This window comes from Papio anubis, chromosome 2 (genome assembly GCF_008728515.1).
Source record: "Papio anubis isolate 15944 chromosome 2, Panubis1.0, whole genome shotgun sequence".
Classification (NCBI taxonomy): domain Eukaryota; kingdom Metazoa; phylum Chordata; class Mammalia; order Primates; family Cercopithecidae; genus Papio; species Papio anubis.
In genome coordinates this window covers 4,173,334-4,198,172 of record NC_044977.1, presented here as the reverse complement: position 1 = coordinate 4,198,172, position 24,839 = coordinate 4,173,334, and the positions used below count along the sequence as shown (strand labels likewise).

At 35.6% G+C, this 24,839-nt stretch overlaps 1 long non-coding RNA gene across 1 annotated transcript; it reads left to right on the top strand.

The window, feature by feature from the left end:
* Positions 1-4,150: 4,150 nt before the first annotated feature.
* Positions 4,151-24,043, top strand: LOC103880853. The gene is made up of 3 exons (XR_642121.4): positions 4,151-4,689; positions 10,601-10,760; positions 23,584-24,043. It is a non-coding gene; the product is annotated as an uncharacterized LOC103880853 (long non-coding RNA).
* Positions 24,044-24,839: the final 796 nt, after the last annotated feature.

The following is a 24,839-nucleotide window of genomic DNA, read 5'->3' as shown; positions in this document are numbered from 1 at the left end:
AGAGATGTGGATTTTATGTAATGCTTTGCTTTACCTTATTTTATCATTTTTAGAAAACACATATGCCAACAAATAATGATTGATCCCTAAGAGTACTATTTAAATAGTAAAAGATAAAAATAAAATAAGTAAATGCCTCGATTTATTAAGAAATTAAATGCATGTGTATGTATTTATTTTAATGAATTTCAAATTGAAGAAAAAATTCTTCAATAATATATTTTCTAGATGTTGATGCTGAGGCCTCAATATCACATAAAATCAAAAATTGAATCAGAATTAATGTAACAGTGATTTAAAAGTGTACACACTAGCATCAAATTATAGTATTAGTATCTTCTGATACCCTTCTACCAATCCATTGTAGAAAAGCAGCTTATAATTGGTGTATGATATTGCTGCTTTGATTTGTTTAAAATATAAATTATAAATATTTGTTTGAGGTGGGTAAGATAGTTAAGTGGAAGTTGACAGTGGTACAGTGGAAATGTTAAAGACATAGCTGTAAGTCAAATTATTCATTTGAGTTTTAGGAAACTGCCAGGCACAATAGCAGTTCATATTGGCTGGGAAGCAGATGAAGAAAAGGATAGTAGGTAAACGTAGGAAAAAAAAAAAAAAGAATACAAAAGTAATTAAGAATTGTAAAGAATTACAGAATGCCATATAATAATATATTTTGTGGTTATACTGATGTAGGGCAGGTGAGCCCTAAAATTGGTGCTTAGTCTAGAAGGGCTCTTGGCTTCACCCAGGAAAGAATTCAAGGGTGAGCCAGTGCTGTTAAACTGTAACTTCTATTGAAGCACCGTGTACAGCAGCAGCAGAGATACTGCTTCTTGCAGAGCAGGGCTAACCCATAGGCAGTGTGCCCAGAGTAGCAACCCAAAGGCAGTTCTGTAGTCATATTTACACCCACTTTTAATTACATGCAAATTAAGGAGTATATTATGCAGAAATTTCTAGAAAAAGGTGGTAACTTCCTGGTTGCCAGGTCATAGCCATGGAAAGGAGCAGTAACTTCTGGGTGTTGCCATGGCAGTGCTTAACTGACATGGCACATTGGTGGGTAAGTTTTATGGAAAGTTCCTTTTCCCCATCCGTGTTTCAGCTAGTCTTCAATTTGGTCTGGTGTCTGAGCCCTGCCTCCAGAGTCAAATCTCACCTCCTACCTCAATATCACTGTTTATATGGTCTTCTTTTAAATGGACATTTTACCTGTTTGAAGGTTTTACCTATCATGTCTAGAACTAATATAAACATTCTTGTCCACCTTTTTATTGATCATAACTGCTCATATTTTTTGGTATATACCATGGAATAGAATTCTTGAGTCATGAGGTAAATATATCTTTGGCTTCAATAGGAGTTTTAGAATTTTTTTCATAGTGTTTGTGGCAATTTATACTTTCACCAACATTGTGAATATTTTAGTGGCTGCATATTCTTGCCAATATTTATTATTGTTCTTTTCTTGTTTTGTTTGGTAATATCTCATTTTGGTTTAAACATCCATTACCCTGATGACTAATGACATTGAACACCATTTCACATACTAATTGGCCATTTTTATATACTAAGATGAAGTACCTGTTCAAGAATTTTCTCTACTTTTCAAAGTTTAGTCTCTTTTTTTATTTTCTTATTGATTTGTAGAACTTATTTACACAATCTGTTCTTGTTTTGCTTTTTAAATTGGTGAGAAATGGAAGGCTGTAAATGTTAGGGAATTTGAAATCACACATATAAGATTGGAAGAACAGAAATTGTGTAACAATTCTACTGCATTGTAATAATAAACCACCTCAGAGAAAAAAATGAAAGTTTTATGATAACAAACATATTGTCAAATGACTTTTATTACTTTGTTTCTAATAAATCACAGGCCTGAACACAATCTTAGTCACTTTAACTGCCTGTCCTCACTACCCCAGAGGAATTTTGTTCCTACGAATACACTGTATATTAGAATGAAAGTGAATAGGAAAATGAAGTTTTTCTTATTTTTTTCATTAAATTGATCTAAAGCAATGCAAATAATGCAAAAATAATTAAAGAATTAAATATATCATGTGTTGAAAAAGACAAGGAGATGTTTCAAAAATGATTTTTAAGTCATCTGAAAAAATGTTTGCTAGTCACAGCATGAGAATAAAAACAAAAACATACATGTTTTATTATTGTCAGTAATTTAGAAGTTTTACTGAACAGAGAATATGAGGAAGCAGAATACTGAATGCTGGTGAAGTAGAAATAAATAAATGAAACTAGAAAATTATGCACATTGATAAAATTATGTTGGAATTCCATACTCCATAGGAAATGAAAATATCATACTCTTTAAAATTCTGTTGTTATTTTACTAAGAATTGCGGACCTTAACTAAGAGAAAGTTACGGTGACTAAATATTTCCTTGTAACTGAGTAATAAAAACAAGTGGTATAAACTAGAGTATATGAAAAGCTCTCATTTGTCTGATGACTGATAGCTTTTTCGTTTCTATACTTCTATTATCCTGAATACAAGTGAAGTTTATGGAGCACAGGTTAGAGTTATTGTCAGTTACTACAGCACTAGCAGCAACGGTTTCCCATGTCCCAATCTTTCCCCTTTATTAGTGCCTATTAGGTGGTGCTATGAGAACCAGGTAGACTCTGCAGATGCACAAAATGGGGACTCTTGTACCACAAGCAGTGAATCAAACAAATTCGAACTGAGATCTTCTATATATTGCCTTCCTCTTTCTTCCTTCTTAAGGATAGGGAGAGAAACCCCTCTCAATGTAAATAAATTCCCCTTAGGGAGAGGAAGGGAAGTTCCCTAAATATCTTGTCTTTGAATAAATGACTCCAGGGAAATACAAGATAAGTGTCTCCAGATTTACAACCCCTGAAGTGTCTTCACGGCTCCAGAGTCCGTTTCATTTTGGTATTTAAATACACTTCTATGGAAAGTTAACTCTTTTCAGAATTCTGTCTTTTTAGTCATCTCTTTGAATCCCAAGCTGTCCCTTAGCCCAAGTCCCATTTGTTTGGAAAGTCCTAGCCAAGCAAAGAAATGAAAATATTTCCTCTATAGTCCTACAGTAACTTTTGTTTATGTTTTAACCTTTTTCACCCACCTTTAAATAGACACATCTATTTTATCATTCTTTCCAAATGTTTGTGTACTTTTTTCCCAACTGCTAATTCTAACAATGAAGGGAGAAAATATTTTCAAAAATTTATAAACCAATAAGCCTAGTACTTTTATTATATGTTTATAAGTTCTAATTTGAATGCCCCTCCCTTACCACAAACCTTCTTTAGACAACACAATATTCTGCCATTGTAGTGTATTTATTTTTCAACACCTATTGTATTACCTGTCATGTGTGACTCTTGGGTGGAACTGCCTACATCTACAGCATCTTTGTCCAACTATCTCTTGTACCGTTGTTATACATGAAAATAAGGCATAAGGGTAATTATATTGTTGGGCAAAATTAAAGTAATTGCTAATGCTATTTTAATGTAATATTCTGCTTTCACCATGTGTAATATTTTCAACTGTTATTACAGTATTATTGAAGAAAATTGAACTTTATTATTATTTTGAGCAATTAGAATGGGGAAATATATTTTTTAAGTATATTTGTAGGAAATAATTCTTTTGGTGAGAAACGCATTTTAATAAGTTTGTTTAAACTTAAGCAACATAAACTAAAATCTACATTTTATCTTCCAAGTATATATGACACTGTGGTTGTCCATGAGATACTGTGGGAAAACTCAACCTCCAGTAGTTACACATAATTAAAGGGCTTTACAGTTTAACAGCCTGAAAGCACTCATATTTTACTGATGGGAAATGGGTTCTTGGAGAATTTAATTGGTAGATTTTAAAAAATTATTTAAGGTAAAGTTCTGAATATAACTTATTGAAATAAGCTAACATTTGCTTTAGATTCACTTATGTGCTTATGTGCCATAAATGTTTCTCAATAGTTTAAGGCATTTGTGCATTTAATACATATAGAAAGCAGAAAACTATTTTATGTATTTTTTATGTTACAGTATTTCTGTGGAAATATTACAGAGAAATTACATTAGTTTATTTAGGATAGAAAGTAAATTTTACGTTGCTCAAAAATGGCTAGTATTTATGTGTTAGGCCAGTCTGCTCTCCATCCCGCTTGAGAATTTTCATTACTAGCTCCAGGATGGTCGGGGGAAGAAGCTGCAAGCCAGGCCTCAGGAGAACCCTTCACTACCAAGCAATGTTTTAATCTCCTTGTCTTTAGTCCTTAGAGCAGGTCCGACCTCATAATTTTCTCCCCTAAATCACAAGGCAGATTCCTCTTTCAGTGCAACCCTTCCACTATTGTTCTCAGAAGTGTGTGTGCGTGTGTGTGTGCGTGTGCGTGTGTGTGTGTGTGTGCATGTGTGTGTGTGTGTATGTATGTCTTTCTTCCTGACTTCCTGAGGAAAGGTCCTAATTCCTGGTTCAGGATTATGGCAGAGTTTGGTTAGAATATTTAATGGCTGTCAGTGCATACTGTCTTCATGTAACCCAGTGCTTCATCTGTTTTGCATTCACAGAACCAATGTGGGCAGCCTGTGAGACTGCCCAGCTCACCATTTCTCCCAGTCCTGGCTGGTGCTGAGTGATGTGATCTTCTGCAAGGAAACATTTTCTTAGAATTCCGAGTAAGTTTAAAACTTTATAATGCCACTATATGTTTGAAAACCTAACTTGTCAATGGCCTCAGATATAGAAAACTGCTTTTCCTAGCCTACAAAGCTTATTATCCCATCTGATACCTCTATCTCATGGTTTGCTTTGGAAAATAACCAAGCTGTCATTGGCTTGTCCCTCAGTGGTTGTCACGGAGTCCTCTAACATGCCTTTTGTCTTCTTCTTTTAGTAGTACTTTTTCTATTTAAATTATTTTCAACTCATAACTGTTGATTTTATGGTCAAAGGTTATTAATGTATTTACCCACAAAACCCTTTTAAAACCACTTCAACATTTTTTTCTCAAGCAGTGTTTCCCCAATTATATCTACCTATTTTCTATGCTATGACTGATATAATCATTCATGTTTTCATTCCCAAACACTTTCAAGAAAAAAAAAAAAAAAAAACTTTAAAACTGGAAATGGTACAACAAAACTAACAATATTAAAAAAACAAATAAATAAGATGAAAAAATATGTGGAGAGGAAAATGAGAACAAAAAGAAATACAGGATAAAGATAAGAAAATATTAGATACAAATTGATTCTTTAAAAAACTATCCATGTACTATAATCTGTAGAATAGTTTCTAACATTTTAATCCCCACTTGAAGATATAATTAGTTGTAAACTTTATAGTCTCCCTAAGATACAAACAAAACTGTTCAAAAGTTCAAGTCTCCCAAGTAGAAATCTGAAAGCAGGCCAGGCACAGGGCTCATGCCTGTAATCCCAGTCCTTTGGAGGGCTGAGGCAGGAGGATCCCTGGAACCCAAGAAATGGAGAGCAGCCTGGACAACATGGAAAATCCCGTCTTTACAAAAAAAAAGGAAAACTAGTCAGGTGTGGTAGCATGTCCTATAGTCCTGGCTACTCAGGAGGCTGAGGTGGGAGGATCACTTGAGCCAGGCAGGTCAATACTAAGGTGAATTGCTCCATTACACTCCAGCCTGGATGACAGAATGAGACCCTGTTTCAAACAAACAAAAAGGAAACTAAAAGCAGTATTTTTTCTATTATCTTCACTATATACATAAAGTGAGCAAAACTATGACTTGTAGAGACATTTATTTTATTGTATGTCGACATCATAACATTACTTGAAATTCAGAACAAAAAATAATTCTATGAAGGAACCAAAACAAAACAGTTCAAGCAAGAGGTTTCAAACTGCTGATCTAATGCAGAAGAAGATGATAGCATCCAGGTGTGGGATCAGAATGGCATGCTATCCATAGCTGTCACTCATGGAATCTCCCTCACTGATGGCAGGTATTTTTAAGTCATTGTTAAATCCTTTTGCCTGGATTCACATGTGGTCCCAGGGAACCACTGCCAGTGAGTTGGGCATGGCATGAGCGAAGAATCCTAGATACCAACAGTTAATTGAAGACACGGATGTTCAGACAGTGCTCTATACATGTTATTTTTCTTGACTGACCTCGGATATACAACGGGCAACAGTGACAAATACCCATTGTGCAGCTATTTGAGATTGCCTTTTAAGCAAGGATTCTAAAGTTTTAACAGTAGTAATTTGTGGGTGGAAATGGTTCTCTCTTTCTAAACTGTGATAGCCTGAATGACAAGATAAATGCTTTTGTATAAAGCCACTCCAACATTGCTCCCAGGCACCATAAGGAAGTAGTTTCAATACAATACCTTAAAATCCCATAAAGTGAATTTTTTAGGGGGTGAATGGTGGGAGAAATTGACTGAAAATATTCAAAAAGTCAGATGTAAGTGGAAAATCAATCAAGAATAGCTAAGGGACTCTTGAAGAAGGAAAAGAAGGAAGCGGAAGAATTACATTTAAGATATAAAGAACTATAATAACACTACATCAATGATGTTAGTATAATATTAACATAAGAACTGAAAAATTAATAAATGGAGCAACATAGAGTCCAGTATTCATATGTATATGGTTCTCTGATTTGTGATCAAGGTGATGGCCTTGCAGGGTAGTGAGAAAAGGTAATATTTTATGAAATGGTGCTGGGTCAAGTGACTATCCACGTAGAAAAATGCAATCTTTGCCCCTACCTCAAACTGAACACAAAAATTATTTCCACACGAATTATAGACCTAAATTAGAAAGGTAAAAAAATCAAGATTTTAGTAAAATATATGGGATAACTACTAGACCTTGCAGTGATAAATATATCTTAAAGTGGACACTAGCCACACAGAACAAAAATGAGAAATTAGATTGCATTTAAATTAAAAATTATTCTCTTTATCAAAAGTCACCATTAAGGGAGGGAAAGGGAAGTTGGGTGGCAGAAGGTATTTGTTATATATATAGCTCCATAAAGAATCACATCCAGAATATATTTTAAAATTCTAAAATTCAGTAAGAAAACGCAGACAATCCAATTCAAAAATGGGCAAAAGACTTGGAATATCTATTTCACAAAACAAGTTATGCAGATGATCATTAAATATATTAAAATATAAAACTTACATTAGTCATCAAGAAAACGTGGATACAAAATCCAAAGTGATGCCATTACATACCTACTAGAATGGGTAAACTTTAGAGAGGGAAAAAAAAAAGACAATAAGTGCTGACAAGGATGTGAAGCAATGAAATCTCATACACTGCTTGATAAAAGAAGGCCAGGACTGGGCTGAGCTCAGTGAAGTGCTTAAGGCACAAAATTTAAGGTGGCACTTATTCTCTGGGTCATGCAAATACCAAGTATAAATTGGCGCAACTACTCATAAAAATTGTTGTATATACCAAAGCATAAGCTCTGATCCAACAACTCTTCTTGGTATATACCCAAATAAATGTTATATAGTCAACAAAAGACAAGTAAATAAATGTTTATAGGAGCATTGCTTATAGTAACCAGGACACTTCAAACTTCTATCAGTGGAAGAATTAATACAGAATTGATGGCATATTAGTAAAATGGAATACACTATAGAGCAGTGAGAATTTTGAACTACAACTATAAAAAGCAAACATGAATGAATCTTATAACACAATGTAAAGTTAGAGAAACCAGATACAAAGAAATATATATTGAATGATTATATTTACATGCATGTCAAACACAGGTAAAACCAATCTATTGCATTAGGAGTCAGCATACCTGTCATATCGTGAAAAATCCATTGATTTATACACCTACTTTTAATACACTTTTTGTATATGTGTTCAACTAAATATGTGTGTGTATGTTCAGTTATGTATATGTTCAATGTGAATGTATATGTTCCATATTTCGGTTTACACAAAATAAAATAATAAATCATATTAGAAACAATTAAATAGGAACTAGATGGAGGGCGTCTTTGAAAGTCTGAAAGTGATGGATATTTAGCATGTCTCTACACAGAATGCCAGGACTAGTAAGGCCTTATATGACTGGTGACATTCACATGATCCCAAACAGTTTCATGCTATCTCCATATTTACGGGGGTTCATCTACATAGCTCTTCCACAGACATCCTTGTCATCAAATTTTCACACTTGGTTCTTCGAAGTTCCCATCTATCCTCAGCTGAAAATAAGCAATCATGCCTATTAATAGCTTAATAAACTTGGATATTACATATTGTTTATTCATAGTCTTTTTGCTTTTTTTCAAATTGTGTACTTTGTTTTCAAAGTGTCCAATTTAAAAATCACGGTCTGATGTATAGAATGTGAAGGAGAAAAATAATATGTGTGAAATTCATTCTAAACATATAAGAACAGATTTATACCAAAAATCAAACGAAAACTACAAGGACAGTGGAAAAACACACATGTCAGTTTTAAACCAACAGCTTTCTATACAATATAATGGAAAATAAGCATCTGATATTTTGCATAATATTCAATACAGTAGCACCCTGTGGTTTACTAATATTTAGATAAAACCAACTTAGAATTACCATCAGGGAGGCATGCCCATAAATCTAAGGTGGCCTGGGATATCAAAATACTGTCTTTATTATTGGCATGATAATTTAAAGTAGATTTAAAAAGTCAGATTCGGGCATAAAAAAAGAAGGCACTAAGGGATTCTTCAGGAGTAACAAGGAGAACAAACAGATGTAGGAAGTAAAAATACAAGTACAGCCAATCAAAGAACCAAGATTGGAGAGGGTTGATGTTGTGTATAACTCATGTAAATCAAACTATCTGTGTTTGAGAAAATATAGTCATTTTACTCCTTGACATAGTTTCCTGTAACCATTAATCAATCGGCAAATGAACTCAGTGTTAAGGAAATTAAGTTGTTCTATCTCCTCCACCCATCTTATACTGGTCCTAAGACTGGAAGATGAGATCGCGCAGTTTCTAAGCAACACTCTTGAGTTGATCTGGGATTGCAGCCTATGACAGCCTACTAGAATAAGGGAATAGTCTCCCTCCTTTTCACAGCAGTCAAGGAGAATAAATCCATTTGGTATAAAGAGTGAAGAAAGACACTGTCAAGGAAGACATCTGGGCCTGTGTAAATCAAACATACCATTCACTCCTCCTGATCTTGTTGCTGAAATACAAGACTCCCAGGAGATAGATTACTTGAAAAATCCAGTGCTCCAAAAATGACTCTCCAAAATTAGAAAATTATTATGCAGCCCAGGATTAAATATGGATAACTGTTTTATACTATATTTTATAGTTTATCTTACCAAAGAAATTATCCACATATCATTTCTCTTTCTCTTTTGTTGTCTAATAGTTTATACCACATTATAAATTGGCTGCATCAAGTTTTAAAGGCCAGGATTAATTTTTTTTGTCATATTCTCTTCGTATAGCCTATTTCCTGGCACAGAACAAGCGCTAAATAAATATTTGTTTAATTAATACTTTTGACTATTGAAAAAGTCTACATTTGAATAATTTGTTACATATTATAATAATGATTTATCAGAATATTAGGTTTTAAAGGATTGCTATTTTTGAATTTAATATAGGATCCAGTGGAAGAACCAGCCAATATTTTTTATTGTTTCCTATGTTAGAAAGATAAAATTTATTTTTGTTTTATTCCAGGAAAGGATGGAAGGACATTTTTATTTCGATGTTAATTATTTATTTTTAAGTGACTTCTATTTGACTTTATCCCACTGAAAAAGTATTTTTTATACTAGAAAATTTTATAAGCATTTTAGCATTTATAAGTGAATATCTCTACGCACAACTCATTATATCTATGACTCTTGATGCAGGTAAATTTTAAATAAAGGAGTGTTTTGAAAAATAGTGCTGGTAACTAAAGTGCTGCTGCAACAAAATGAGGCTCCAAAGGCCAGGGCCGAAAGCTGCTTTTGATTTCAGTAGCTAAGGCCACTGTTGGGCAGATAGCCTGCAGCAGTAAGCAGAGAGAAGGAGGAGCCCTTTGCAGCTGCTGTGTCAGTGCTGAGAGAGGTGCTCTCATCTTCCTGTCTCTATAGCCAGCTCTATTTGACTGGAATTCTCTCCAGGCTTTTGAAGCAATGTAGCCTTTTCTTGTTCCCTCTGAGAACAGTCTGAAGGGCTGTTTTTCCCCCCTTCAATATGTTAGCCATAGTTGTGAGAAAGCAGCAGAGCCGTGGCTTCTTAATACTTACGAGACACATCTCTTTGACAGTTTTCTGCCTGATAAATCCTTAACATTTCCTATGGGTGAAAATCATAGGAACATGTGTGAGGGGAAGAAAATGATTTCACTGTTATTTTACTTTTTATAGACGGAAAACTCTGCTCTACCAGCCCATTTATATTCAGACCATCGCAGACCAGAATTCTCTGGGCTAATTATTTTGTTCCTGAGTGAAAAATAGATATTAGAATTTTTTTAGGATGCAACGAATGAATGGTTCCGTAGTTACAGAATGTACACTTGACCCCTGCTAATTGTTTTAAATATATGTTCCATTGTTTCCAAGGGACTAAGTCGGATCAAAATGGAGTTGTTCTTAAGGAACCATGATAATTCTGGCTTAACACATTGATGTCTAGGCCACCCACGGGTCCAGGCGCAATACGGACAAAATAAATGTTTGGGAGAGGAAAAATCATTACAAAATGATGGCGCCTGCCAGGCAGGTAAGCAAACCTCACATACCAGCTGACTGGATGAAGGAAGTGTGATTATATGAACCTCAGGGTTTTTGTTTTGATTTTGTTAACGCAGGCTGACAGGAGCCACAGTCTTCTCAGTGAAATGCAGTGAACCGTAGACATATATGCTAGGGGCAACTCTGGGGAGAGTATGATATCATCAACACAAATGCATCACCCCAGAGAACACAAATGTGTACATTGCCTTTTCGTGGTGGGTCAAAGGCACTACCCTTGGTACGTGTATACAACATTAGTTTCAGTTATATAGTTTACAGCAGTGAAAAAAGTAACACAATTAACCTGAAAAGGTTAATGGTTTTTATTTTTCCACTCGTAATTTGAAACATTCATCTCCCTTGTAGAAATCATGGTAATAAAGAGTGAGTAGAAAATCTGAAGTTATAGCTCAAAAGTTCAATAAGCTTCTAAGAGCACTTAATGCTCAAACAGCCTAAAAGTGTTTTTATGGAGATCAATGGGCAATTCACTCTTCAGTCGCATTTTTTTTCTGTGAAGTGAAATGGTTGTGTATTTCACCATAATATTTAAGACACAAAAATATTGGTTAAGATCTGCACACTGCAAAAGACTTTCAACGCTCAGAGTACCTAGTAGGTGGACGTTGATGTAGGTGGTTATAAAGGGACTTGGATCTTTGGTGTCTCTTATAGGTCCAATGCTGAGTAAAACAAATTTTAAATTAATACTGCAAATTTCAAAAAGGCACATATTTAAGAGAGAAGAGAGAGGTGGCTACCCTCTAGAGGTGCTCACTTACAGAAATTCCATTTGTACACATGGCACTCAGCTGTGAAGGCTCAGAAATGTGAGCCTTTTGGACCCTGAATCAGTGTCTTTGGAGGATTAAGTTAAGCTAACCACACTCACAAGACAACCAAGTGAGACCTAATTATTATTAAATAAAACATATAGCTATCAGGAGGACAGAATACTTCTATTTACTTACTGATTAGCATATCCCTTCCCTATAGGCAAGTTAGATTATAATTATATGATTTCACAGTCAACATGGGAATAAAGCAAGAGCAATTAATTGGATGTTTTATTGCCTAATGTTATCAAGCCCTGAAAGCGTGAAGTAGTCATGTCAACACAGAGACAGCAACAGTTGCTCACGGGTGGAAGCTTGGGCTCATATGGAAAGTCCCTGACTCACTTCCAAAGGTATAAAGATAAATAAATAAGTTGATCGTGTTCAGCATGCTGTGTTAAATCTGAATATGCATCCTGTTAAAGTGCTAGGTTGTATGTTCCATTCGTAAATATTGCCTGTGCCTAGCATACTTCTTTGAACAGAGCCGTAGGAAGTTTCCATTTCTCTAGAGGATTTTGAGACTCCCAGGTCTTGAAACATCTGTAACCATACAGAATAGCAATTCTCAACATATTTGGCCTCAGAACTCCTTTATACGCCTAAATATTTTCGGAAATTCCAAAGAGGTACTATTGATTTGGATTAAATCAATCGATATCCAAAAATTAGAAATTAAAACTAAAACAAACTTTATCAATTTATTTTTTTAAGTAATAGACCCCCAACATGTTAACATGAATAATGCATTTTTTAAAAAGCTCTCTTTAAAAATATGGTAAGTAGTATGGTATTATTTTTCATTTTTGTAATCCTTGTTAATGTCTCACAATAGAAGACAACTGTCTTTATGCTTCTGCATTTAATACGTTGTGATATCACATATACTGTAGTCTTTGAGAAAATACTTGGCACAACGTGAGAGAAAAACATGAAAAAGGCAAATGGCCACGTGCAATTATTGTTTACATCATTCTGATCTCAGGAACTCCATGGGAATGTTCCAAGGATCCCTAAAGGTCTACAGCTCTCTCTTTGGGAACTGTCACCATAGAGAATTAAGGTTTTTCCCTCTGCCTCTTCTCTGCCTTCATCACTAAAGCTAAGTTGTTCGTTGTTTGCTGCCATTCAGTGAACCAGTCATATACACAATTATGAGGCCTTTCAATTAAAACTGTGGCCTGTTAAAGCCAAATGGTCGACAATATAGATGAAATAACAAAGAATTATCTGGGCATATGTTCAAGGATATAAATTGGGCTGAAGTCATATGAAAACAAGAAAATTTTAAGAGACAGTTTGCAAGAACTGGAGAAATTCATTGAGATATGGAGACTTAGGGGAGACAGAAACCCATGCAAGTCGTGAACTGATTTTTGTGTTTTTTGTTTGTTTGTTTTTGTTTTGTGTTGTTTTGTTTTTGAGACAGAGTCTCATGCTATCACCCTGGTTGGAGTGCAGTGGCAGCAGCGTGATCTTGGCTCACTGCAACCTCCCCCTCCCGGGTTCAAGTGATTCTCCTGCCTCAACCTCCCAAGTAGCTGAGATTACAGATGCCCACCACGATGCCCTGCTAATTTTTGTATTTTCAGTAGAGAAAGGGTTTCAGCATGTTGACCAGGCTGGTCTCGAACTCCTGACCTCAAGTGATGCACCCGCCTGGGCCTCCCAAAGAGCTGGGATTACAGGCTCCAACCATCGCACCCAGCCTGGTTTTTAAGCACTTGGACAGTGGATTCTAGCCTAACCCTATGTTCTAGGGTTTAGCACTATCACACTCATGCTAGTTGACATTGGTTTAGCTTAGTTTCCATTTCTCAATTCTGAGTTTAAAAAAATAGCTCCGTTTTTTCCAAAGTTCATTTTTTTAATATAAAACTTTTCTCAGGTTTTCTATTTTTGCCCACATTCTTTTTCAAAATTCTTTTTATACACTTTCCATAATTCTGGTTTTTCTAATATTGTGACTAAAATCTTCCCCTAAATCTTGGTCAGCTAGGTATATGATAAGAAATTCTGAAGCTAACCAGTACCCACCTGGGCCACCTTCCACTCTGCAACTCTCAGCAACGCTTGTTAATAACTCCTGAGGTATCTCACCACCATGTCTCAGCTCAGGACTAACCCCAGATTTGTCATTGTCCTATTGACAAAAGGTTAAGAAAGGTTAATAACAGGAGATTGAACTTTCTCAGAAGTATTCACGTACTCTGTCCTATCTCTGGTCCATTCTAAGTGATGGCGTCATATTCAACAGAGTCCCAGGATGAACTCCAGATGGGTGAGTATACCAGTTCCTTGAGAAAACATGTTTACTAATATGATTGGACAAAACAGAGTCATTTGGAACATTTTATCTAGAAAAATTTAGCTTTAGTTTTTATATTATATTACCTTGGGATTCAGAAACCCAAGGAAATATAATAGTAAAGTAACAAAGGGAACAATAATTCTTCTCAGATCCCTGGTATCTCAGAGGATGCTGTTCTTTAATACTTGTGTTTCTGCCTGATAAAATCCCTAAAGTAATATTCTATGGTGACCTAAGGCCTCCCATTTTCTATCTACTAATGCGATAATTAGAGTCTCCCCAAAATGTTTTGTATTTTAATCATCAAACTTGATTAACATTAATTCATCATTAGAAGAGGTTTTGATTGATGCATACTATAGAAAGAAATTTAAGAGCTGATTTTTTTTTCACCTGGAATTCATGATGCAAATTTATTACGTCCAGAATAGTGCTTCACTGAGTGATACGAAGTAACTTTAAGCGCCAGGAGTCTGTTCTAGAACTCCCCAGACACTCTGTATTTAAGGTTCTTCATTTTGCAGTATAGAAATTTCTATCACATTTTAAAATTAAAATAATGTTTCACGCTTTAAGTCCAAATCAGGAGTAGAATCACAATATATACTTTCCACTGGAGATTTTGTCTTGTAAGTCACTTTTGATGTAAAAACATTTCCTAGTGAGATGTTTGTCTATATATCATATGAGTGAAGATACTATATAAATTGATTAGGCAGGCTGAATAAAATGTAATACTTTCTAACATTTAATAGAGCTTCGCTGGTGCTGATTTCCTTGGAATCGCTGAACAGATCAGTATTTTCCCATTTGAGCCGTGCAGAAGAGTAAGACTTTCTGGGTGTGCAGCCAACTTTTGTTGCTTCTGGCTTCCTAGCTTCCAGGACCCACTTGTAACAGCATCGGATTTTCTTCTGGGACATTACATCTCCCACACTGTGCACCCTACAGATAATGGAACGATAAAACCGGGTGTTTGTTGTTTCTTCCCTTCATAGAAGTCAAAGGAATGCCTGGAAGTTCCTTATATCAGATTCTGTCTCCAAATATCAATCTTGACTTTAGCTTCAAGCATTCTAGCCGTGGATATCAGGTGGCCAGCTTTCTCTATGTCCCCCTTATTCTTGTCTGTTCTAAGTCTGGTTTTCGGTTTTTATTTTTATTCTTGGATTTTGTTGTTTATCTTGCACGCAGTCTTGTTCTTTCAAAAAATTCAATTTCTGTTTGTCAGTTAGGGTCATTCTTTGTTACTTGCAACTAAATAACCCTCAATTACATAGGAGGAAAAGCAACAACAATTTTTTTTTTTACTATAAGTATTGTTTCTTAGATATTTTTAGTCCACTCCAAAGACAACATAATTTAATTGTAATGTGTCTAAACTATCTACCAAAGTATGTAATTGTTTCCTTCCCTTCCTAGTGTTTCAGCAGAAATTCAAAGATGAAAACCAAATGGTAACTGCCAAGTACTCCATATCATAAAGAAGATGCTATATCATCTATATGGCCAGTGTCAAACCACTGTGAAAATAGTTGTGCCTGGGTTGCCCAGTATGCCTGCCTCCAGACTGTATATGGGAGTTGACGAACCTGGAGTGTGGGGAATATTTCAGAGACAGATGTCAGTCTCTTTTACATTATATTTCCTTGGGTTTCTGAACCCCAAGGTAATATAATATAAAAACTAAAGCTATACACATGCACACACACATGCATACACACACGTATACACACATACACACAAAAAGGGTGGTAGTTTTTCTTCTATCACCACAGGCAAAGAGAATATGCTTTAGAAGTACTTCTTAGAGAGCTTGTAAATGTTCTCTGGAATTTGGGAGACAGAAAGACTGGAATGTATCTATATGATATATATGGCATATAGGATAACCATATGTAGCAAAAATAGATATAGATACATAGATATATGAGAGTAAATAAATTAGAAAGTTGTTTATCTAGAAATTGTAGATTGGGTAAATAATAACTATTCTACTCTCACAAAAAGACACTGTTCAGCTATTAATATTAAAATTATGGTACATTTACATTTATTGATAGATACTCATAAAATATTTGTAAGTAACAATAATCAACTATTTGTGCTGCATATTCATAATATATATACAAATAATAATTATAGAAAAATAATGGAAGACAACAAACTAAAATGATAGTATAAATTGTCTCTTGTTTTTATCTCACATAATTATTCTCTTTTTTATTTTGTTTATTCAAATTTTTAAATTTTTGATTTTTCTATATAAATGTGTGTAAAATAAACATGGGTATCTTTCAAAGTGATTAAAGTTTATAAAATAATCTGTATTGTTATATCAGCAGCACAAAGGTGCATCAACACAGAGAAAGGATTAAAGTTTTCTAAATCCTAATCTGAAACATTGCTTCTGATAAATAAAATCATAGTGCATGTGAAGCTTTGGAATTAAACAGCCTAGGCTTGGTTTATGGCTCTCGATTTCTAAAGGAGTTTGGGAAGCACCAACCTAAGGCTTCACTTAAAAGTTTTAAAAATTTAATTAAAAAAAAAATCATTCCTCACAAAGTACTTGGAACTCCTAAGGATGTCATTGAAATCCTAAATAGTTAAAATATTGAGTAGTTTTAAGGTATATTTGTGGATTTAAATGTCTTATTGAATGTGCTAACTTGCATCAGGGTCTTTTACGTGTTCAGAAAAATATAAGAGGATAGAATTTCAGTTTACACTGAAGTAATGACTACAAATGCTTTAAATGAATGCATTAATAAATCCAAAATAATCAGGACATTTATTCCATTAAAATGTCTTTTAAATACCTTTTTAAGGAAATGATTGACCTTAACATAACAATTGTTTAGTACTACCTATTGTGAAAAGAAACATGTGGCTCCTGTTAAAATTAAATGTCATAATTTATTTTCAGTCTCTCAGTTTTCTCCATCGAAAACTTTAAATCACTTTTAATAAACTACCCTGAAAATGTAACGCCATTCCAAAATCACACTTGGCTTTTACATTGATTTGTTGCATATTTCTTTAGAGATACAAATCAACTTGTTGATGCTTTCTGTTTATTCTTGAGGGTCAGTAACAGTGTATTCAATTTGCAGCTTTTTCATAGATACAAACAGGAAGGGTGCCAATTAGGTTGGAATTTTCTATGAAACAGGTGAGAATTTACAAGGAACTGGAATAAAACCAGCTGAGTTCACTAGGAGACACCACAGGGTCTGGCTTTTGCCTCAGGCTACATTCAAAATTAAACTGAAGTATAATAACCACAAACCCAAATTACTAGCATTTGACAAAATAAGGGGGTAATTTAAGTTTTTAACTAAATAAAAAGGAAACATAGTATGAAGATCAATAAATATCTATATATGAAAATCCTTTACATAAAAAGAAAATATTTCATATCACTTGTGTAATTCCTAAAGAATAAGATGACATGCCACTAACATACTAAAAATTATTTTCACCAACAATGAATAGGCTTTATATGACAGTTTGATAGGGACACAAGGCAGGGAAATTCTGGGCAGAAGAGGGCAGGTCCCTGGCAAGGGCCCCACCCTCTAGGCGAAGAGCCTGAGACCACTCACTAAGGTGAGAACTGACATCCCTGTTTTCCTGCTGGAATGTTGTCTTTTCCAAAACCTTGCATGGCCTGCCCCACCCCCCATCTTGTGCCCATAAAAACCCCAGGCTCGGCTGGCAAGACAGGAGAAGCAGCCAGACATCAGAGAGACAGCTTGATGGCCTAACTATGGAGAAGAATCCATCCAGAGATAGCCAGACTTCAGGAGAAGATTATCTTCCTGCCCAGTCCCATTTTTAGCTCCCCTTCCCACTGAGAGCCACCTCCACTGGCCATCGAATCCCGCCCCCGTTCCCCTGCATTTACCATCCTTCAGTTCATTCATGCTACCTCATTTCTCCTGGACACTAGACAAGAGCTCAGGTGCAACGAGTGTGGATGCAAAAGGCTGTCACACTGACCCTTTGCCCTCTCTGGCAGACCCCAGCTGCCTCACACAGAAAGGAAGAGGGTCCACTGAGCTGTTAACACTTAAGCCGTCCACTAATGGCTGAGCTACAAGAGCACTGTAACATTTTCTTTGGGGCTTGAGGGGTCCTGAGCACCCCTCCCAGACACTGCTGCAGGGCTGGTCCAGGCTCCTGCTGGCATCCGAAAGCATTCTCCCTGGCTTCTGCCCCCGCTCACCTGCATGCTCCCTCCCACAAGGGGCAGAATGCGGCAGGTTCCAGTGAGTAGAGTGCACCACTGCCTGCGCCAGAATGGCAGAGTGAGTCCAGCGCTTGTGTACTCCAGTCCCCGCCCACGAAGGGGTCAGGGAAATATTCTGATTCAAATTAAACATACGATCACTAAAAATCCACAATCAAGCATTCTATATATACATTCTTAAAATTAATGTGCTCTTCAAACACGAACTAAAATATTTAATTTGATTAATCATTTGTTCATTTTTTGTTGTTTGCCAATATTTTACTGAATTTGAAACCTATTCTAGCTACTTACAGAGCTTTTCATTTTCTTCACTTATGGGATATTTCAAACATATGGGGATGTATAGAAAATATTATAATGAAGACATATATATTTACCACCCAAATTTAACTGTCTTAACATTTTGCTGTAATTGTTCCATATATATATATACACACAGATATATATATATTATATATATACACACACACACACACACACAGAGAGAGAGAGAGAGAGACAGACAGACAGAAACAGAAACAGAGACAGAGAGAGACAGAGTTTCACTCTTGTTGCCCAGGCTGGAGGGCAATGGCATGATCTCAGCTCACCGCAACCTCCACCTCCCAGGTTCAAGTGATTCTCCTGCCTCAGCCTCCCAAGTAGCTGGGATTACAGGCATGTGCCACCATGCCTGACTAATTTTGTATTTTTAGTAGAGACAGGGTTTCTCCATATCGGTCAGGCTGGTCTTGAACTCCCCACCTCAGGTGATCCGCCCGCCTTGGCCTCCCAAAGTGCTGGGGTTTGAACCACTGCACTCGGCCTCCAGATATATATATTTTAATCAAACACAAAGCATCAGTCATATAATAGTCCCCAGATATTTTGAAACGCTTACATGCTGGGCAGCATGTTAGGTGCAAAGCCTACACATCAATGATCGATATAGCCCGAGGCCCAGATCTCTTGTGACTTGCTCAAGTTTTACTAGGAGAGACAGTTACTAAACAAATGAAAATGTAATTAAATACCATCAGCAAATGAATAAAGACAATGTGGTATGTGTACATAATGGAATATTGTTTAGCCATAAAAATGAATGAAATATTGTCATTTTCAGCAATATAGAAGCAATTAGGTTAAGTGTAAAAGGCCAGAAACACAAAGACAAATATCACATGTTTTCACTCCTATGAGGGAGCTGAAAAAGTGGACCTAATGGAAGTAGAAGAGTAGAATCATGGTAACCAGAGCCTGAGAAGAGGAGGAGAGGTAGGGAAGAAAAGAAGTTAGTTAAGTGATACAGAAATACACTTAGATAGAAGAAATAGGTTCTACTATTCAATAGTACAGTAAGGAGATTAGAGCTAATAACACTTTATTACATACATATTTCAAGGTAGCTAGATGATAAGATTTGTAATGTTCCCAAAGCAAGAAAAGATAAGAGACAATGGATATCCCAGTTACCTTGATTGGTCATTACACATTTTAAGTATACAAGTACCAAAATATCACATATACTCCAAAATATGTACTATTATATATCAATAGAGCAACATGTTTAAAAAAGTATCAAATACTTTTTCATGCTATGACAAAAGGTATAATGGAGTAAGCGAGTAGTGTCTGAGTGAGTCTTTTTTTTTTTTTTTTCCTTTGGTTATTTTTGAGGAGGGGTTCTTATGTATCTACTTTAACAGATTTTGACTTGAGGCCATTGGACCAAAGAAAAACTACAAGTATAATGCGCTTGTTACATCCCAAATTTTCAATTAGCTGTTTTCATATCAAATATTGCTGGTGAAAATATAAGCTTTAGCAATCTTTTTTTAAAAAATTACTATTTTTTGGAGCAGCTTCAAGCAAGAAATATGAAATTCTCATATATCCCCCACACTGCCCCTACAGGTCCGTGCCACACATCCTCCACCAGAATGGTGCACTTTTTAACAATCAGTGAACCCAAATCCACATGCCAATATCACCCAAAGAGTTCACTGTTAGTGTTGTCCATTCTGATGGATTTTGACTCGTATCTACTGACATATATCTACCATTATAGTATCATACAAAATAATTTCACTGCCCCTCCTTTGTGTTCATCCTATTTGTCCTCCTCCCGTGAAACTGCTGGGAAATATCTTTTTACTGTCTCCATAGATTTGTTCTTTCCATAATGTCATATATTTGGAATCATACAGAAGGTAGCCTTTTTACATTCGCTTTTTTTTTACATTAGTAATATGCATTTATGTTTCCTCCATATCTTTTCATGGATTGAGATATTTTTTAAAAAGGCTTTAGAAACTACAGTGTGTGTGCAAAACCCATCTTGGACCTCGGAATTTAATATAATCGTATTTTACTAGGATAGGTAAGATCCAAAACGGATAATAAGAGATTTTATCTAGGCAAGAAGGCTTACTTTATGAAAAATGCCTTCAATAACATTAGTTTTATTTAACTGTCAGTTCTAAGGACTCTAAATTAGATGATGCTTGGTGGTTATCAAGTCAGTTTAATGGACATGAATCACACTGAATCCTAGCAGAAGATTCTTTAATTTGTAAACAGAGTTTTTGGAACAATAAACCATGGGCTCTTGTGTATGAGTGTGCATGTGTGTGTTTAATATAATTAATAGGCAGATTAGTGGCCTGAAATTTGTACAGAATAGGAAGTTTTATTTTTTTCTTCCAAAGGTAACTCAAACTGGACCTGGCTTAGTGTTTAAACCCTAGAAGCAGAGACGTCTTACAAGTAAACATTTTAAATAGTGTGCATACCCATGCATTTCCACAGTTTATATAGCCATACTCAAGAAAATACCAGATCTGCCTACTTATGTTGCTTGGAATAATTATACATTACTCATTATTTCAACCGTATTTATACGAGACGTTCTATTCGACTCTGTATTTGCACATTATTCTGTATCTTTAGGCTGCATATTTGTATTTGAAAATATTCAATGAAAGTATATAATATAGTGGTAGATAACAAGTGTGTTCCATTAGGTTGCACAATAGAAATGGAAATATGGCTTTATGAAATAGATTAGTATCATTAAAATTGTATCTTTGATTATAAAAGTTATATTTAAAGTAGATCATCAAACCATGTCTTAAAATTTTCCTTGGACTATATTTGGGGCTAATTTTATTCTAATTCTCATTCTGCGTTATTATTCCAAGGCAGTGAGATCAGATAATTAAATTAACTGGGACTTTGCAACTAATTTTCAGATTTTTTAGAACATATGCTGCCTTTCATTTTCTAATTTATTCAAACTTTGACTTGGCAAGTTATTTCCCCCCCTCCAATTAAACTAAGGATCAATTTCCCAGAATAATAACATTTTGAGAAAACTGAGTAGCGTAGTATAGACGATCAGAAATAAATTAACATCTTTTGATTATGAATATTCCTGAATGCCTGGAGAGCCAGGTTTGAAATGGCAGGATAGCAGCCAACTGCTGCCTCGTTTGTAAATCGGTGAGTTCACCATTAGGTCACGTCAGTCATCTGAAGAGTCAGGGTTTCATTCCTTAAGACATAACTTTTCCATGGCAACATCATTGCAACTGGATGCTTTTCCAATTAGGGATCATGTTTGACTGCCTATAACAGAAACCTGTCTATTGGGGCTTAATCACATAGGGATAAATTTTATCACATAGCAAGAAAGTCCAGGGATGGTAATAAAGTGACTTCTCCAAACTATCCGAGTTCAGGCTCTCTACGGATCTCTGCTCAGATACCTTTAATTCAAGGCCTTCATTTCGATATTCAAAAGTTGGCAACTTCATGTCTAGAGATTGCATTCTTGCTCCATGTAGTTAAAAGAGTCGAGGACAAAAGACAAAAGAAAAAGGCTGGCAGTATCAGTTCCTTGGTCTGTTCAGGCTGCTCTGCCAGCATACAATATACCAGGAATTTATTTTTCACAATTCTGGAGGCTGGAAAGTCTGACGTCAAAGCATGGCCACATTAGTCTGGTAAGGTTCCCATCCCTGATAGGCAGCCGTCTTCTCATTGCATCCTCCACGATGGAAGGGACAAACTCCAAGTCTCTTTCATAGGGCACAAATTTCATTCATTAAGTGTGAACCCCTTGTGGTATATGCTTCTACAAGAGGCCCTACTGCCTAATACCATCACATTAGGGGGTAGCATTTTAACATGTAAATTTTGGGGGGAGCACACACTTAGCAGCCAGCTAAGTCCGTTCTCTCAAACAAACAAAAACAAAAATCGTTTCCAGGAATAGCCAACTGGCTATTTCCACTGAAATCTCAATGGTGAGGACTGTATCAGATGACAATGACAACCCTTAACTCTTAAGTGAGGCCTCACTGTGAGTACATACAACTGGGAACACTGGAATACTGTCACACACTTGCACACAGATCACAGTTCTCTTAGAAAAGAAGGATGAGGAAACAAATACTAAGTAGGCAACTAGGAGCTTTTACATAGAAACTAAGTATGACTTAGGCAAGAATTATTCAATTTAAACTCTACCTGTTTTTGGTATAAATTTTTCCACTTTTAATCTACTTCCCAACATGTAGTAACTGTAATTACTGCTAGTCACAAATTTTGCTCAAAATACTAGCTCCATAATTTTTACATTCCTTTTATTCCACTGGTTTCTCAGTTGCCTAGTTCCAGTGTTCTCTGCAGTCACCATGCCTGAGCTGCTTACCAGTGTGGCTGCGTCTGTTACCATGTAATATTCATTCATTTCCCACACCTTTCTCTATCGGCCCCTCTCATACCATCATCTCCTGTCCTTCTACTTTCCCCACTCCCTTACTCTCACTGAATCTGATCTCTGCCATCTTTGTGATTTGTGGGCATTCAAACTTCTAAGTCTGGCAAACAATCAGGTCCCTTCTAAATTTCTTTGCCACCTCCTTCCCCTGTCCTCACATCCCCATGTCATGAATCTGGTAATTGACAATTTTATCAGTGCACTCATTTTAGCAGTACACTCAATTATCCTCAAGTCCCCATTGACTTTCCACAGAGTATCACCAAGACCTTGTGTCTAAGACCACGTATTTTGCTGTGTCCCAAGATAGTATGAATTCCTAGAAGCCACAGATGGTTGTATACAACCTCTGCCACCCTTATCCCCCATACAAATAGGAAACAAAGAGTTGGGAGGCCTTAATTTTATATCACCACCATTCTACTAGGGAAGTGAAGCATACCTCTTTACATTCAGTGCATTATGTGTGTATGCAGGGGGGTGGGTAGGCCCTAGATCAACAATATTAATATTTTTGATCTCTGAAAAAATAAATATCTGATACTCACTATTCACTAAGTATTGTTTATTATAATACAATAATTAAACTATAGAAAGCAGTAGTCTCTGAAATTTCAGCAATGTGTGGAATCTTTACCCTAGGGCACAGATACTATGTACTTCCTTCGCTGAACCTGCTGGATCTCAAGATTATGAAATATTACAGAAAGAAAGAAAAAATTCTGGGAATCAAGTAGTTCACCAATACATCTCACAGAAAAAAAATGAACAACTGCTCAATGAAATAAAAGAGTCAAAAACCTCATAATAAAGAATAAACCTTTTGGCAATTAAAACTTACTATGACTTTTGGAGATAAAAACTTCTTGAACTCTTACTCAGTGCTGGGGAATTCATTTTTGCTAGATATGCAGGACTCTGTTAACATAGGCTACCAGCCAGCACTTACATGAACTCTTTGTTATGATAAACTTTTTATTGCAATGGTGCATGTAGGAGGGATTTGACCTGCATATGCCCTGAGAATTCTTTTCCAGAATATAACTTACTTTGACAAGGCATTTAAAAACATGGGTATACTTTAAATAAAGATGTCTTCAGACTTCAGTATCCTGTGCCCTTTAAAATCACAACCACTCGAAGAAATAATTGTTTGATTTCAAAATAAAATAAGTATAAAGATATACTTACTAATGATATGAATAAAATAATTACTATTATTAACTAATCATAGTGTTTATTAGATATGATGCCAAAAATCGACGTTGAAGATCTCTTTCTTGGTACAAATGTTACCTGAAAACATACATACTTTTGTATATATCCTGTATGTTTACTTTTCAATTCTTGTGAAGTTAGACCACAGGGACATCTAATTCTGTAATCTTATAGTTCTAAATCTGGACATAAGAGGAACAAGAATGTTCAACTAAAACTTCTTTAATATTATGCTTAAGATTTTAATAAAATGTAGTAAGAGTGGTATGTGAACTCTGAATGAGTTCTATATGAGCACTAAGAACAAGCAAAATTTACTGATTGGCACCAATTATGTAAAGGATGCTGCTGTAGGTGCTTCTTTGGCTTGGGCTTGAAGTGAGATGCTATATGTAGGTATAAATATGACTATAGATTCAAGAGATTCCATTATAACTCAAAACATGCGAAGCATCACGAAGCATCATGGGTGATGCATTCATCACGTCTTAAGCTAGCTCTCATGTTACACACATGTGCATTTTATCTATGATAACATTAGCAACATTTTTATCTGGGTTAAAACTCCAGCATTAAAATCATTACTCATCATTTCTCACAAAATATTGACCCTTCCCACTCCCAGCACCACCACAACACACCATTTTTGGAAGTAAGAGAGATGGTGATAGAGTACTATA